The sequence below is a fragment of the Trichosurus vulpecula genome, chromosome 9, assembly GCF_011100635.1.
Source record: "Trichosurus vulpecula isolate mTriVul1 chromosome 9, mTriVul1.pri, whole genome shotgun sequence".
NCBI classification, from domain to species: domain Eukaryota; kingdom Metazoa; phylum Chordata; class Mammalia; order Diprotodontia; family Phalangeridae; genus Trichosurus; species Trichosurus vulpecula.
In genome coordinates, this window is record NC_050581.1 from 195,265,693 (window position 1) to 195,283,485 (window position 17,793).

General features: G+C 43.8%; 1 protein-coding gene across 1 annotated transcript in view; it reads right to left on the minus strand.

Moving 5' to 3' along the window:
* Positions 1–17,793, minus strand: part of CACNA2D3 (calcium voltage-gated channel auxiliary subunit alpha2delta 3) — a 748,342-nt gene that overhangs the window by 163,626 nt on the left and 566,923 nt on the right. The gene's annotated exons all lie outside the window — the stretch shown is intronic.

Below are 17,793 nucleotides of genomic sequence, written 5' to 3' on the forward strand. Positions count from 1 at the left end.
ATAGAATTCTGGAACATAGACTTTTGTTTCGTGTTATGAGCCCCAGTTCCAGCTTGCCTTTCTAGAGCTCTTAGACATTACGCTCTCTTATACACATGGCAGTCTAGGCCACAAAGCCCCCTAGGCGAAATGGCAGGCATGTGACTACATCTACCTAAGCCTTCACATTGACTACCCCACCATGCTTGGAAAGTACTCCCACCTAACCTGTCTCAGAAGCCCTACTTTCCTTGAAGGTTCTTCTTAAATACCAGCTTTTATATAAAGCCTTTCCTGAGCTCCCAAACCACAGAGGCCCTCAAGCCAGACTTATACTCTATTGACTTCACCTAGCTTCTATACAGATCATCTGTGTGTTTACATGTTATCCTCCTCTGCCTAGACTAAGACTATTCCTTGAGGGTGGGAGCTGTTTTGCTTGTTTTTTTATAGCTATGGTACCTAGGAATGTGTCATGCACAATGTAGGCACTTAATAGATGCTTATTGAATGAATAAAGGCATTGATAAATGAGTAAAAGCTGATTTCAAGGGACTGGAGAAGAGGCTCATATTCAAGGGGACTTTGGATACTTCTGCCACTCAAGTTCATGGTAGATTGGCGATAGGCTTTTATATATGGCTAGGGTTATGCATTCAATGGAAGCATCTGTGAGTTGGGAATGTCATCGCTTGCCACAAGAGTCAGATTATATTTAATGTTCCAAATCACAAAACCATTTGGGGTTTTCTGGGCCACAGAGGAAGAGGAGGGCTCCCTGTTTGGATAATGGGCCCTGGGCCCAGAGTTTGGGGAAGTGATCTGATGCACGGGTAAATGGCGTGTAAACAAATACCGAGGAAAACACAGCCAGTATTCTGGGCCAGCCAGTTCAGAGAGGCCAGATTCACGGGGTGATTAAAACCTTCCATTCTGAACTCTCCCAGCAGGAACGCATTGAGGGCGGGTAGGGAAGGAGATAATGACTTTGGTGTATCTGGATCCCCACAGAGTCCCTGGGCTTGTTCTGCCACACCCACACATAAACACACACAGAACAATCCTTGCACCCACTAATGAAAGACAGCCGTCACCCAGCAGCGCAGCCTCCCATCCACCCTATTAGAGGGACCCAGTAGAAGGCAGCATCTGGCCTCTGCCACCCAGAAAGGCTTTTCAACACTCTGGCAGAGAAGGGGCCATTGAAAACCCTACAGACCATTGACATGTCCCAGGAAACCGACTACCCTTCATCTGGGCATTGAGAAATCCAGGTGTGCTGCCTGGAGTAGCCTTCTAGCATGGCCACAGTCCGGAAAAGATCCATGCAAATTGAATTTGGGCAAATTGAATCATCATTTTCAGTGCACTGGGGGAGCTTGATATTTAAAGAAAGCCTTCACGGAATCCTGCTGTAATGGGGCATAATTGCCTCCAGATTTATTATCTACTTTTCAAGCCTGGCTTTGCATGTATTAGGTTTCCACTAGAAGTGGGGCCTTTCTGTCCTCTCTGAATCATTGCCCACTTGACCTCTGGGAACTATTCACCTGTTAGTATGATCAACTCTTTGCCGATAAAAGTCACCAACATTTCTCTAGAGCATTAAGGATGCCAAAGGGCTTCCCCTTCATCATCTTTTGTGAAGCTAACAATAACCTGTTACAGGTATTATTTCTACTGTTTTGCGTATTTAGATGACAGGATATTGGGATCATAGATCTTGAATTGGAAGGATTGCTCTCACTGCACCTCTTTTTAGAGCTGAAAGAAACTGAGGCCCTTGTGGGTGATGTGGCTTGCCCAGGATCACATAGGTATTAAATAACAAAGGCAGGATTTGAAGCAAGCTCTTCCTGACTCCAAGTCCACTAGATTTAAGAAGGGCATGGATATTTTACAGGTAAAATGGGTCAGTGGCCGTGTGGACTCTGGATTCCCTTCCAGCTCCAAAACTTTGATTCCACAATCATGGAAATGATTAAAACATTTGGCATACATGCAGGATGCCTTGGTCTGCTTCTCTGGGAGGGGAGAAAAGGGCATAGGCCAGGGAGCAGGGGAGGTGCTCACCTGCCTCAAGTCTGTTCAGGGCATGAAGTGAATGGATAAAATGTGGAGTTTCTGCCTTGTACACAAATGATGATGCACCAAAGGCCATAAAAGGGAGCCATGTGTCCGCACGCCTCCCTGTCTCTATGAGTAGCCAAAAAACTCTATGATGATGGGAGACCTCAGAAGTTCTGAGGGAAGTACGGCAGACCAAAACAGAAATGGGACTCTCATGACCTTATGGCACCCACTCCAGCTTGCTTTTCCAGACTGATCACATATTACTCTCCACTATGTAATCCATTTTCTACCCGAAGTGCCTGAATTGTGATTCCTAGTGCAATCCATGGATTTTCCTATTTCCACACCTTTGCATAGGCTATGTGCTATGCCTGGAATGCTTTCCCTTCTCTCATCAGACCTGTGGAATCTCCATTTCTAGGGCTGCTTCTTGCACACATATTCCTCCTGAGGAGAGGAGAGGAGAGGAGAGGAGAGGAGAGGAGAGGAGAGGGGAGTGGTGGGGAGGGGAGTAGAGGAGAGGAAAGGAGAGGAGAGGAGAGGGGAGGGGAGGGGAGGACAGGGGAGGGGAGGAGAGGGGAGGGGAGGGGAGGAGAGGAGGAGCAGTGAACACTAGGGATACTGAAACAACAACAACAACAACAAATAAACAAACACAACAAAGGTCCTGGCCTCAAGGAACTTTTTGCTTCTGTTCTGGAAAACATTTATCAAATGTCTAAGTAATCAGGTGTTCTAACTCAGAGCCCAGGCAGTATGGAATATTATTACAAATTTGCACAAATGCACTTCTATTTCCATCTGTATTTCACAGCAACTACTAAGAACAGTTGGGCAGCTCAGGTGTATACTGAGATAAAAGTATCTGCAGACAAGAATTGGGCTCTGGTCACTTAGATTAATGCTCTGTCAACTTAGCCCTGGTCAACTTGGAAAACGTCACAATGGAAAAGGAAAGCCATGCTTGCAGAGTCTTCAGTGAGAACTTCCATCAATTTTTCTTGGCCACCAGGAGATCAGAAGGAGTCATTTCCAAAAGTTTCCGAGAATTATTTTCAGCTGCTTTTTGTATGCTAGGATATTTATCAGCTTTCTTATACAAAGGACCTTCTATTTTGGAACTTGGCCTTGGGGACTGACTACTTCAGGAAGCAGAGTTACTGTTGACTTATTGGGAGAAAAGCTGACAGAAGCAAAAATATGGATCAGTCAAGGCAAAGCATTGGGGTTCTGCTCCAACAGATAGGACCTGAACTTGGGCTTTGCTCTATGGTAGAAAATTCCATTATGAAGTCACTTATTGTCCTCAGCCCCAACTTTGTCTTGAGGATGTTTCTTTGAGCCTCCTCTCCTCTCCTCTCCTCTCCCATTCCCTCCTCTCCTCTCCTTTCCTCTCCTCTCCCCTCCTCTCCTCTCCTCTTCTCTCTTCTCTCGTCCTTTCCATTCCTTCCTCCTCTTTATTTTTCCTTTATTTCATTTTCTTTTTTCTTTTCCTCTTTCCTTTTTTCTCTTTTCTGTTTTCCCTAACCTCCTCCCCTTCTTTACATTTCCCTCCCTCTCTATCCTCTCCTTTCCTCCCTTCCTCTCCCTTCTTTCCTGTCCTCTCCTCTTCTAACTCTTAGTCATCCACCTCAAATTGTAAGGGGCTCTTATACCAAAGAACCATTCCCCTCTCGATACCCCCTTCCCCCTTACAGTCACTTTCTCAGAAATGGCCTAGATCATTAGTTGTGCATCTGAATAGCTTTTTATTTGGGAAACTATCCTGAACACTGTGGCAAGGACCTGTCTCCTTCAGTTGGGTGTCTGAACAGAGAAAATCCTAGAAGACGCCTGGTTGCTTTTTTCTTTCTCCATGCAAGGGAGGGAGTACAAATATCCTTCTGAAAACGGAGAGTGATTTCAGGCCAGGATTTCCTCTTAAAAGCTTGTGAAAATGAAACCTCTTTGCCCCAAGTGGTCCAACTTACCCCCAGAAACCAGATACCCTCCTCTTGGATATCAAAGGAAGGGGCTAAATTGCATTCTACATAGCTTATCTATCGCTGGAATTAACATAATTACATACCAGCTGTTATAAATCGGTAATTATCTGTTACAGGTCAGGAAAGGATTGTTTCCAATTTGGTTAAAAAAAAAAAACACCAACCAATCCAGTAACTGCAATAGATAGAAAACATGTCGGCAAAAGAGATTTCATAATCCATGGTGTGTCAGGATGGTGTGATCTACATTCACAAACTAGCTCATTGGACTGCCTGCCTCCTACTTCATCCGTCCTTGACAAGGGATTGCTTTGTTCTTTTATCTCTGTAGTAGAAAGACCTCTGACTTGGCAACCAAAGACCTGCAATCTGGTCAACCAATCAATAAGCATCTATGGAGCACCTACTGTGTGCCAAGGTGCTTTCTTTTTTTGAGGACTACAAAGACAAAAATGAAATAACCCTGGCTTCCTGCTCACATTCTACTGGATGCTGCAGCATTGTGGCTAATTAGCTAGGAGACTTGGGGTAAGTGGGTTCTCCTTTGTGGGCTTCAGTGTCTTCTGCTTTGAAACAAGAGGGACAGATGTAATGCTGCCTAAGGTCCTTTTCAACTCTCCAGGGCTGGACATCATTAGGACCTACACATACACACGCACATGCACACGCACATGCGCACACACACACACACACACACACACACACACACAATTTGCAGTTGTTTTCTTTATCCTAGGCAGGCCCTCACTTAGCACCATTTATATAAAATTCATATTTTTTCATATGTGTGTGCATGTATTTATGTATATATGTCCTACTCAAGTGGGGTCAATGGGATATTTGCCAGGATAAAGGCCACACCCCACCTCCCAACTCCAAGCTCTTTCTCATGGACTCGGAGGGGTGGGGTGGGAGAACAAATTAAAAAACACATATACACACAGAGAAAAAAAACCTAAACTCTGTTTTCCCCCAAAGCATGTGAGGGCTTTTCCAAAGGCTTTACTAAGCATGATGCTGATTATACTGTTCAGCGGTTTATAAACTAGAGCAAGGATTAAGTAAATCACCATCCTGACTGACAATGAGAACATGTATTTTTAGCCAGTTTAGAACCTTCTATTGGTATTTCAGGGAAACCACATATTCAAATGCCAGAGGCACAAATAGGGGCAAAAGCTCTCCATACACATAACTTTAGCTTATTTCATTTTTTCATAGTTGTGACATACATTTAGATGGTTTCTTATTTAAATAATCCTCCCAGTTTACTGTGTAAGATAAGACATTATTAGAAACTTATGTGGATATAAGTCACTAGAGTGTTGGGTTGATTTGGGGGGGGGGGGCTAATAGTTATTACTTCCGTTTCCATGTCACTTAAAGGTTTGTTTTTTAATGGTGGGGGGGCGGCTATGTGGGAGTGGGAACAGACCTGTTATTTCATTGGTGTGAGGAAATTCTCATCATGAGAATCTTCTTCCATTGATGCCTAGCAGCCACTCATCTGTCACTTCTAGTCTGAAACATTTAGTGGTAAATAGCACTTGAGTAAGGCTTGAGAGTTTGTAAAATACTGAATGCACACAATCTCATTTAAAACCTCAGGCCAGCTCTGTGCTATTCAGGGTATTAACCCCGGTGTATAGATAAGGAAACTGATTCCCAGCAAAGCTAAGTAACCTCTCCACAGTCAGGTAGCTAGGAAATGTCAGAGTCAGCATTCGAACCCGGATCTTATCATCTCAGCTTTTCAAGGGGTATTCAGAGACTCAGATTGCTGAAATGATTCCTCCCACAATTACTGCCCAAGATGGTTTAAAACCCTATCAATGTGCTAAGTTTCCCCTTCAAGATGTATTAATACTAACCCTGTGATGTGGCCAATATTATCATCTTTTTTTACAGGAGAAGAAACTGAGGCTCAGAATTTATTTGCTTACTCAAGGTCCCATTACCACTGCATGGGTGAGGCAGGCCCTGGAAACAGGCCTCTTAATTCCATGTCTCCATGCTCTTTGGTTGTCTGGTAGAATCGTGGCTCTCAGAGCATTGGCTTTGCCAGATATCCAGCTTAGATTTCCAGGCATCTCAGAATAGATCCCGACTCTAGGTTGTTGATTGTTGACATTTGGGGTTTCTTTTCCCTGAAACCTAAGAACTTGTCTATAGACAGAGGGCACGGGAATGTGGCTGCTTTCCTTCTTGTTCTGTTGTGTCTTTTCAGGTTAGAGGTAAACTGTGATCAAATAGTGGCAACTGTTTGGGCGTCAAAGTCCAAACACAGGGAGGGTCCTGGCTGGTGCTTTGGAAGGAACATATGGGAATGGGAGGGGGGGATTTCAGCCATTCCTGGGACATGGTAATCCTCCAGGAATGGAACACTGAAAAGGATGGGAAGAGGAGGAGAGGCAGCCAAGAATCTCAGAGTAGCTTAGGAGAGTCAAGTCACCAACTGGTATTTGGGGAAATGGTGAATTGTTGGATTGGCTTCTTTCCTCTCCTGAGAACATTGAAACATGGCAAGTATAAACAAGCCAACCTGACTAACCACAGAGACATAGAGGAGGCTGGGAAAAGAGATTCAGAGGACTCAAAATTTAGAGGTGGCTGAGTTATTGAAATCTGTCCTTTGATGGATAAGGAAACCCAGACCTGAAATTGGGATGTACCTTGTTCAAGGTCACATGGACAGTAGAGTGGTAAAGCTGTGATTTGAACTCAGGTTCTCTGACTTCACAGGATAATAGTGGAAACCAGTCTTTAAACAAAGGGAAGAAAGTTTAATAGAGAAATAAAAGTAAAATCCTTTATCGGCTGATAAAGTCCAGTCTTCCCAACTCCCTGGGGATAGGGAATCCAAATGTCATCAGGATCATTTTACAGAGGGGGAAAATGAGAAATCTGTAAGTCACTTGCTGCACTGCTAGTCTGTTACAAATTTGGAACCACAGCCTGGGTCTTCTCAGATCATCCACTCTTCTGCAGTTAGTTCATGTTGGACCTGGAGTTAGGAGGAAGTGAGTTTAAATCTGCCTCTGGTACTGTGTGACCCTGAGAAAATAAATTAACCTCTGTCTGTCTCGATTTCTACTACTTTAAAATAGAAATAATAACCACCCACCTCCCAAAGTTATTGTGAGGATAAAACGAATTAGTATTTGTAAAAATATCTCACAAACCATGAAGACCTGTATAAATGATAGCCATTTGTCATGATAGTGTCATCATCATCCTCATTGTTATGTTGGGACTTGATTAATGGCTTCGTTGGACCCATGGGGTCTGAAATCTTCCACTTCCATTTTCACTGGTCATAGAAGGAAGAGACTCAAATGCATCTATTCCTTTGTGCATCATTTGGAACATAAAAGTCACCTACCTGGCTCTGCCATTGTGGGTAGTGCAGGCACCATATGTGGGAAGTTGATAAGTTAGTTAGAAAACATTCAGGGGGAGCTAAGGAAATGGCTACCCCCACAAGATCATGCCACAAGAGACTGAAGGAACTCGGGACCATTTCTCTCATGAAGAGAAGACTCAGGGAAGACGTAGTAACTGTCGGCAAGTGTTGAAAGGCTGTCACTGGTAAGAAGGCCAAGATTTCTTCTGTTTAGCTTCAGAAGATAGAACTACAAGCGATAGATGGGAGTTTTGGAGAGGCAGATATGAGTTCAGTCTAATGAAAACATCACTAATTATATTGAAAACAAACGTAAAAAGCACTTCGTTAGCTCCTATTTTCTGCCGTGCACTGCTCTAGATGCTGGAGATACTGAGGAAAAAGTGCAACGTCCTTGTTCTTAAGGACCTAACATTCTAGGGGTAAGAGGGTGGGGGAGGGCAGGTACACTGAGAAATCAATTTGCAATATATGGAAAGACAAAATCTTTTTGAGGGGAAGACAGTAATACCTAGAGGATTGTTGTGTTTTTCCTTCATTCTCAAAGAGGACCACAACGTCAGGGAAATGATGGCATGACTTGCAATTGACTTTGATTTGAGTGAGGGAGGCCTATGCAAGGTCATCAGCCTTACTTTCTTCTCCAGAGCCATCTGAGTCCAGTGGTCTGATATTCATCAGGATGACTGGAGATAGCCCAGGATGCAAAGCGAGACCCTAGCCCCAATGGGCTGCCTCTGGAGGCAGTCAAGTTCCCATTAGGGAATGTGGGCATCTAATCTTTGATTGGAGACTTCCGACAGGGGCACCCCCCATCTCCAGAGGCAGGCCAGTCCAGGGCATTTTCAAAGCTGGAAGATCACTTGTTCCATGTGCTGCCAAAGGGATACTTCTTCAGAAGAGGCTTGGATTAGATAGGCTCTGACATGCTATGGAAGAAAGCACCTTGACCACATGCATAAGACACCAGATAAAAGTCAATAAAGAATGGAAGGTCATTAGGAAATGTTTGCACATACTGGGAGACAAAGAAGTCAGTGATATGTTCATGGGGTCACAGATTTGAAGCTGGATAAAAGCTCGGAGGTCACCTAGTCTGACCCTTCCACTTCCAATTTTACAGAAAACTGAGACTCATAAAAGTAAAGTAATTTTCTCTAGATTGTAAATGACAAAGGCAGTATTTGAAACCAGGTCCTTTGATTCCAAAACTAGTCCCCTTCTGTCTTTCTAAAAATCTGTGCTTGGGCCTGTAACAAGCTACATTCTAGTGACCTCTCCCATCTAGTTCCTTGGAGCTAATGAGGTGGGTGACAAACACTTGAAAGATTCTACCTGCTTCACAGGACAGATTTAAGGACCCAAGGAGAGCATGAATGGATGGGGAAGAACCTTAGTTACCAGAACATTCTTTCCCAATGCCCAGGGTGATTGGGATGGTAGGTGTAAGTAAAGGTTGTTTTATTTCACTCGTGTTCATAGAATGAGGGGAGGAGAGGAGAGTGGCAAGCCCTCTCGGGCAGCTACAAGACAGGAGCAAGACAGCAGCCACCAACCACATTCCTGAAGCCAACAGGCTCCTGGAGTCTCCTAGGGTGGGTGCCTGGAAGCAGGTATGTTTCAAGAGAATGTCAGAACTGTAAGAGGTGTAAGAGATCTTGTCTTTCTTTCTACCCCTCGCACTTAACACTGTGCCTGGCACACAGTTGGTGCTTACTAAATGCATGATGATGATGATGATGACAATGATGAGGATGAAGAGATTGCCTTCCTTTAGAAGAAGAGGAAATTGAGTATCAGGGAGGCCCTCATGTAAGGCCAAGATTCAAGGTCTTGAACCCAGGTCTTCTCAAATCAAGTCCAATGTTCTTCCCATTTGTATTTCACAGGCCATGTCAGTCAGGCACTGCTCTATTAGAAGCTTCAAAAAGAACATGACATTTTAGGAAATCTTGGATACTGAGGGTACAGAAGATTAGAGATCGAGCCAGACATAGTGGGTGAAGGCTGTCTATATTCCCAGCTGCTAAGGAGGCTGAGGCTGGTGGATCTCTTGAACTCAAGAGCTCTGAGCTGTAAGTCAAAACCAATCAGGCGTCTGAAGTAATTCCAGGACCCTCAAGAGGGACAGATTGTCCCACGACAGAAAGAGAGCAGGCCAGAGTGAATCAGGAATGAGATCAGGCCTCAGAGTGAGTTCAGGAGACCAAGTAATACTTGTACCCAGGTTCTCTGAGTTCAGAGGCACTTTTCTTTGATGCGGTTCTCTCTAACTATTTTCGAATACTCATTTCACATGGATTTAATATTGAAGGAATTAAGCAGGCGTATAAAGGATGTCATGAGAAATGTATATGATGGGGATAAAAAAAAAAAGAAAAGACTAGCCCATCACTCAGTGGAAGGGAGAGCCAAAGGCAGCCCATGAATTCTTTTGGTATCCATGTAATAACAAGAGAACAAAAGAAATCCCCGGTCTAATGGGTATTGAATTTATGGAAAGATATGAATGTGGATACCCCACAATGGGAAGGCATGGATTGGCTGTGATATAGGGTCATAGACCCTTGGGAATATCAATGCTATAACTAAGGAAACAGGCTAATTTCTTGATGAGCAGGCAAAGGAGAGCCCTGGATAAGAGTGGGGTTCTTATTTTGCCTTTGCTACGAGTAGGCTATGTGGTGTACTGGAAAGGGAAAGGGACTTGGAGGCTGGAAGACCTGATTTCAAACTCTACTGCTGATGTTTATTACCTATATGACCCTGGACAAGTCATTTAACCTATTTGGCTTCAATTTCCACATCTGTAAAAAGAGGGAGTTGGAATAGGTGAGCTCTAAGGTCCTTTCCAGGTCTCTTTTTATGATCCTATTACTTCGGACCAAGCAGAATCCCAGAATCTCACTGGACAGTGGAAAGAGTAACAACTTGAGTGTCTAATACTTAATACCTGTGTGACCTTAGGAAAGCCACAATGTCCATAGGCCTCAGAACCCACTAGACCGAATTTCCTCATCTGTGAAATGAAGGCATTGGACCAGAGGGCCTCTTCGAGCCCATCTAACTCAAGCCTGACATGCCTGTGATCTTGTTTGTGCTTGAGGAAGAATGACCATATAATATATTGGAGAACTGGCCACCAGAGGCCACCTTTGAAGGCCTTCATAGAAGGGGAGTCCACAATTTCCCTGAGTCTAATTTCTTTCCTCTAACCTGAAGGCCTTGGACCAGGTTCCTCTAAGGCATAGACTGTATCACATGTAGGGTATCATTTCATTCTCACACACAACCTGTGTGATCCCTAGGCAAATCACTTAACTTATTTGGGCCTCGGGTTCCTCATCTGTAAAAGGCTTGGGCAGTTCTTTTCATTTCAGCATTAATCAGGCTTGTCCAGGAAACAGTTCCCTCCAGCCCCTGTTGCTAAGGCCATTGAGAGAGGGTATGCACCCTGAAGCAGAGGAAAAATCCCTTGGGGTCATTTAAATTCCTCCTGGTACAATCACACTATGGAGGTTCCAACTTCTCCCAGCTCAGGGCTATTTTTATTCCCATGGCAAGGAATAGTATGAAACTTAATCCTGCCCATGCCCTTGTCAGCATCTACCATGAGATTCCAGCAGCTGCTTCCTACGTCCATTTGAGGGTTAAAGGTGGCTGCTGGTTTGGGAGACAACGTGAGCCAGTGCCTGAACCTAATCCATTTCCAAAACCAAAGCAGGCCAAGGACATCTCAGCTGTCTAGATCCCTTTTGACGTCATGTTCTTCTCTTCTGTCAAGATGGATAAAAAGCCAGCCATGTCACTGCCATGCAGAGAAGGGGATATCTGCTGATAATCCTGGTCCCCTCGTAAAAGCATTCCTTTTACAAAACGTAGCAGCTTTTGCATGATCCTTGACCGTCTCAGGTCCTGAGTCACTGCTTCCCTGTCTACCAACCCCAAGAACAAAGAATCCCCTGTGCCCTGCTACTGCTTTATGCCCAAGGGTACATTGGCCAGCTTTGGACTAAAAGTGAAGAAAATATCTCATCTTCAGCATATCTGAGAGTATCAAATTCTGGGTTTTTCCACAAAGTGCATTTGGCCTTCAGGTGGGAGAACAGTAGGTTTGTGGCCTCACTATCTGGTTTGGCTCTTGGATCAGAGAACCTGGGTCCAAATCCTGCCTTGGTGACCCTGCAGTGCCATGTCATCTCCACTAGCTCCAGTTCCCTCTGCAGTAAAATGAGGGGGCTGGACAAGGGCAACTCTTTCAGGTCTAGATATACAAACCTATTACAGAAGAGAAAAGACAAATACGAATGCAAATTAATTCACAATGCTCGGAGAAAAGAGAATGATCAGAAAAGCAGGTGGAAAACACTATTCACTGGATCAAAATGATGAGTTTAAAAGGTTCAAAAAGGAAAGCTCACCGTGTGATTTCTACATGAGTGTTAATACTTTCAATTGAAGACTTGCAACACACTCTCCTGGAAACCATTCCATGAAGTTGGCAAGAATAAGCATTTATCAGGCCCATTTTGCCCTTCAGGAAGCAGGCTCCAGAAGGAGAAGTAGCATGGCCAGTGTCGCACAGCCAGGATGCATCAGAGACAAGGCTCAAACCCAGGTTTTCTCATTCCTCGTACAGTGGCCAGTAGATGACCATATTGGCTTTCTGTGGCTGAAATGGAATCTCTTCTCAGCTTTGACTTCAGTCATTTAAGTTAATGTACGTTCAACATAACTACCATGTAGTTAACAGAATACTTGCAGTCTAATGGTACACGCCAAGTGTTTGAAAAGCCATCAGAGACTGTGGGAAGATTGCCAATGTAACAATTCCCTTATTTAAAAAGTTCTATTATCTAGGCAATTATGAAAGTGGTGATTTAAATGGAAAGACTTCCAGTAGGTCCTTAGCAAATTCTTGTAGAAATGACGGGCCTGTGGAAGGAGGACACTCATTGTGTGTTTTCTATAGGTGACCCCTTGGCTCTGTGATACTTCTGGATCAACATTTTAAGTATTTATTGTGTGGAACACACTGTGCTGGCCTTGAGTGATACAAAAACAAAAATGAAGCTGATCTTGCCCTTTCAAAGCTGGTAGGATTGGACTGAATTGAAATATAAACCACCCACAGTACTAGAGAAGATACAAAGTTTAGTAAATGAATGAATGAAAAAGCATTTCTTAAGCCCTTACTATGAGACAGGCATTGTGTTTACCACTGGGCTTCCAAAACACAAAAATGTGATAATTTTTCTCCATAAGAAGCTTATATCCTTACAAGGAGACAATCTTTCCAAGGAAGTCTTCGATGTGGAAGGGAATGTCAGTGTAATTAACTGAATGGGGACCAAATGGTAGCCAATCGATATGGCCTTTCCTTGAACAATGGTGATAATGATATGATTGCTATGCTGAGAGCATGGGCAGAAGTAAGGGGTGCTGAGAGGCGGTGAGGGATGCTTGTGTGTTGCACCAGGATACATAATCCTGTCTTCAAGGATTAAATAATGAGCTCATTGAGGACAGCGACTGATTTTTGCCTCTTTTTGTATCTCTGAAATTTAGCACAATGCTTAACACATAGTAGGCACTTAATAAATATTTATTTTATTAATTGATTCAAGGGTCTTAAAATGGGAATGGGGTGGCATGGGGAATGGGATGCAGTAACAAAAGAGAAAATATAATATATGGTATGACATGAGAGGCAGCCTTATCGATCAGCTGGGCCTCCCCTGGCCATACTGAATGGAGGGGCAACCTTAAAATCTGGAAGACCTACGTTCGACTTCTGTTTCTAACATATAACCTTAAGAAAGTTTCTGAAGTGTCTCACACAGCTCTCTAAGCCAATAACCAGAAGATCACACTTTAATCTGTATTTGCCTTGCTAAAGGATTTTTCCTCACTAGGAGTTCCCTCCTGGGTCAGGATCACAAGTTTGGATTCCCTTCTTCTTGAAACCAAAAATGCCAAGCTATGAAGATTAGGGCAGGACAACCAAATGCTCTCTCTCTCTCTCTCTCTCTCTCTCTCTCTCTCTCTCTCTCTCTAAGGTCTGGTGAGGACCTTTAAAACCAACCTGGAGAATCAGGGATTATTTCCTGGAGGAGCTTGTTAAATGGGGATCAAAAAAAAACTGGCAAAGAGAGTGCAGGAAGTCTTTCCAGGTATAACATAACATAACATGGTACAGCTTCCAATGAAATAACACACTACAGAATAACAGTTATGCTCAATTTCCTGAATCTACCATACTTCTAATTACTTGATTAAACTAGGGTCTTCCATAGGACACTAAAGCCTGCAATCACCATTCTGCTCATTATCCTCTTCTTTAAAATTATGCAATCTCTAAAGTACAGTTTGGCCTTTCCCTCTTCCCTTCCACAAGTGGTGCTAACCTTGCCTGTGGTACCACGGAGCCAGCGGGCATATTGAGCTGACTTCCTCTTGGAGGCCAGTGTTGGAAAATATCTCTGGCTTTCAGAAAGTCATTATCTCCCAGCAGAACCTGTCTTTTCTGGAGTGATGGAAATAGCAGCTACTGATGCTCTGATGAGCTTCTTGGAGTGTCTTCTAATCATAAGTCTGTTTAGTCTTGTGTGCTCATGAAGGGCTATTGCAGATGATGATATAAACAGCAGTGACAGACAACCTTCTCCAGGCCTTGCAGTATAGCATCCCCCATACCCGTCAAATTAGCCTGGCGCCAATCTAAAGTTCTTGCAAGTTTCCCTGGATGAACCTCTGATTGGCTCCAGGGTATCCACTTCCACATCGAGAGAAATGATGGACCCAGAGTGCAGATTTTTCTCCCTTCCTTCCTTCCTTCCTTCCTTCCTTCCTTCCTTCCTTCCTTCCTTCCTTCCTTCCTTCCTTCCTTCCTTCCCTCCTTCCTTCCTTCCTTCCTTCCTTCCTTCCTTCCTTCCTTCCTTCCTTCTTTCCTTCCTTCCTTCCTTCCTTCTTTCCTCTCCCTTACTTCCCCTCCCACTTCACTCTTCTTCCCCCTCCTCCTCTTCTTTTTCTCCTTCCTTCCTCTCCTTCTTCAATTTATTTTGCGTGACTGTACATATTCATAATGACCATTGTTTTTTCTTGTCTGCTCCATGGAGGAAGGGAGTGGAGAAAGTAAGATTAATTTTTTAAAAAGCCAAGTTCTGGCATGAGAAGTCCTAATACTAGTCTTCAGTTCAGCTCTGAATCTCTTGTCAATAAATTCAATAAATCCCTCTTCTGCAACATCTCTCACTATCACCCCCCTACTGAGGGCAGAAGGAAGAGGAATAGAACATACCCAGGTATGATCAGAGTTTTTGAAAATGCCCCACATCAAAGAGTAAATACAACATAAGCCATGTTTTCAGGTCTATAATTTTGAAAAATAAATGAAAGTTCCACTTTAACTCTGTCTCTGTGTCTCTGTCCTGTCTCTCTGTCTCTCTCCATCTCTGTCTCTCTCATGCACCAACATATACATACATGTGAATAATTCACGCTCTCTCTGTCGCTCTCGCGCTCTCTTTCTCACTCTCTCTCTGACTCTCTCCCCCTCCTTATTCCATCTCACTCTCCTCTCCTCATCCATGCCTCCTGCCTTTCAATTCCCACTTAAAATGCCTCCTCCCTGGGAAGCCTTTCCTAATTCCTCTGTATTCCAGTTCCCCCTAACCCTTACTGATTATCTCTAACTTAGACGGTCTAGAAGTTGTCTGTCTGCAGTTATTTGCTTATTGTTCACTTCCTTGAAAGCAGGGACTGTTTTGGCTTTTCTTTGTATCCCCAGCACTTAGCACAGTGCCTGGCACACAGTAGACACTTCCTAAATGTTCGCTGACTGACTTTGCTTACAGAATAGAAGGCCTTTAGCATCTTCTGCTTTTCCATAGCCAAAGGACATTTGCATGTCATATCTTAGGGTCGGTAATGCCTCCAGCCTATTCTGCTTTTCATATTCAGAAATTTTCCTCCAAGTCATCTCAGCTCATGGTCAGCCTAGTCCTGAAGTAGGTTGGAGGACCGACAAGTATAAAGTGCTTTCAAGTTTGTCACCTGCTTTAGTTACATTATCTCATTTGAGCCCCATCATCATCCCAAGTAGCAGGAGAGTTAGTGCTGATCAGAGAAAGGACCCTGACTAAAGTCATGGGACCTGGATTCTAATCTCCCTTCTGATGCTTTCTATTTAGATGACCTTGAGAAAGTCATGGAGGCCTTCAGAAAGTACCTGGGCCTCAGGTTCCTCATCTTTCAAGTAAGGGAGTCAGACAACATGACCTGAAGACCTTTCCAGTTCCAGATCTATGGTTTTGCAGATGAGGAAACCAAGGCTTGGTTATTTCAAGCAACTTTCCCATGGTCACACAGCTAGGATCAAGATCTGAACCCAGGTTTCCAAAGTCTCAGTTCAGCCCTCTATCCTCTATGTCATTTTGCCCCCTCCAGATAGGATCATTATTCCTATTTTATAGATTTGAATCCTAAAACTACAAGATCTTCCTTGAGTTGCTACAGTTCATGTAGGTGGTCACTAGCAAATGTAGGACTAGATTCCCCAGGCAGACTACTGGAGATTGTCAAGAAGGGAAGAAGATGGACTCTGGGCTTGACCTAGGGAATCCAGAGCTGTGCTTAACCTTGGCAGGTCTTCTAACAAGGAAGGACTCCACAATCCTCCCTTCTCTGAAGTAAGTGAATGCAAATACTAGGGCAGCTGGGTAGCTGGCTGGCAGACAGAGCAAGAGGGGCACTCAAACTGGTGCCTTGGGAAAAGAAGATGGATGGGCCTCATTTCTCCTCCATGGCTGATGTATCAATGGAAGCCTGCCCAGAATGCCTGCCCCCTCTTCAAAGCTGTCAGTGACAGATGAGGATCTAAATGTTTTTGCTTAAAAGAAGAAAAAAATTAAAAAAAAATTCCTCCCCACCCAAGAGGCCCAGGCATTGTAAATGGATTAGAAAATACCAAAGCATGCCATGGTGTTAGGCGAGGCTTCCAAGCTGGCTCCTTTATAATTATTTGCAAAACTGTCAACTTTTCCCTTCAGATCTGTTTACTTTCTAAACAAGAGCCCAATTGAAGCTCAGTTCAGGGTCAGTCCCCTTTGCCCCATCTGGCTTCCCCAGGAGAACAAGGGACAATCTCCCTCACATTTTCATCTCTACCTGCTGAGACACGAATTCTGTTCCAATTAAAATTGCCCTTTCATTTTAAAATAGTAAACAATCTCTACTTAATTTGAGCAGAATATAAAGGAAAAAAATTACCAAGACCTAATTATCACAGCAACTTAAAAGCAAGTTGGAATTATTAAAACACGCTGAAATAGCTCCTCGTGCTTTGTAAATTTAAAGGTCATTGGGAGGTCATCTCATCCATTCCACTGCCTCTCCCTGGGAACAAAGCCATGAGACCTAAGCTTGATCAGGCTCTCCCACTGAAAACCTTAATAACTAGCTTAGGTTAGGATTATAAACGTGGAGCTGGCAGAGACCTTCAGAGTCATCTACCCCAAGCCTTACATTTCACAAAGAAGGAAACTGAGGTCAAATAGTTTCTACAAGATCACACAGATAGTAAGCAAAATTTGAACCCAGACCCTGTCACTCCCAAACCACCACTCTTTCCATGGCATCCTTCCGATTGCCACCAAGACTGTAGAATTAGACAGTCATGAGGCAGCTAAGTGGCACAGTGAGTAGAGCACCAGCCCTGGAGTCAGGAGGACCTGAGTTCAAATCCAGCCTCAGACACTTGACACACGTACTACCTGTGTGACCTTGGTCAAGTCACTTAACCCCAATTGCCCTGCCCCCCAAAAAAGAATTAGACAGTCATAGATTAAGAGCTGGAAGGGATGCTAGAGGCCACCCACTCCAACTCCCTCACTTTACTGTTAAGGAAATGAAATCTGGAGAGATTACGCATCAAGATTATGCTCCAAGCTCACAGAGGCATAAATGGCAAAGCTAAGATTTGAACTCAGGTCCCCCCGCTCCAAATCCAGCATTCTTCCTACTATCCTGGGTTGTTCAAAACTAGATCATTACAGGATGATAGAGGTAAAGCTAGAAGGGTCATTGGAGGTCATTTAGACCAGAGGTCTCAACAGAAATGGCTGACACTAGACTGTACCCAAAGATCCCTTAGGGAAGCATAATGACTTAGACGACCACACATTATCACCTGTGTTTTCTTGTGTTTTAATTTATTTTATTAATTATTCCCTCCGGTTCACGCTGCGGAGGGTTGTTTTTGGCCCTTCCGAGTTAGACCAACTCCCTCTATTCAAGGATCAAGATCCAGAGATGTTAAACCACTTTCCCAGGTCACACAAAGTGACTAGGGTG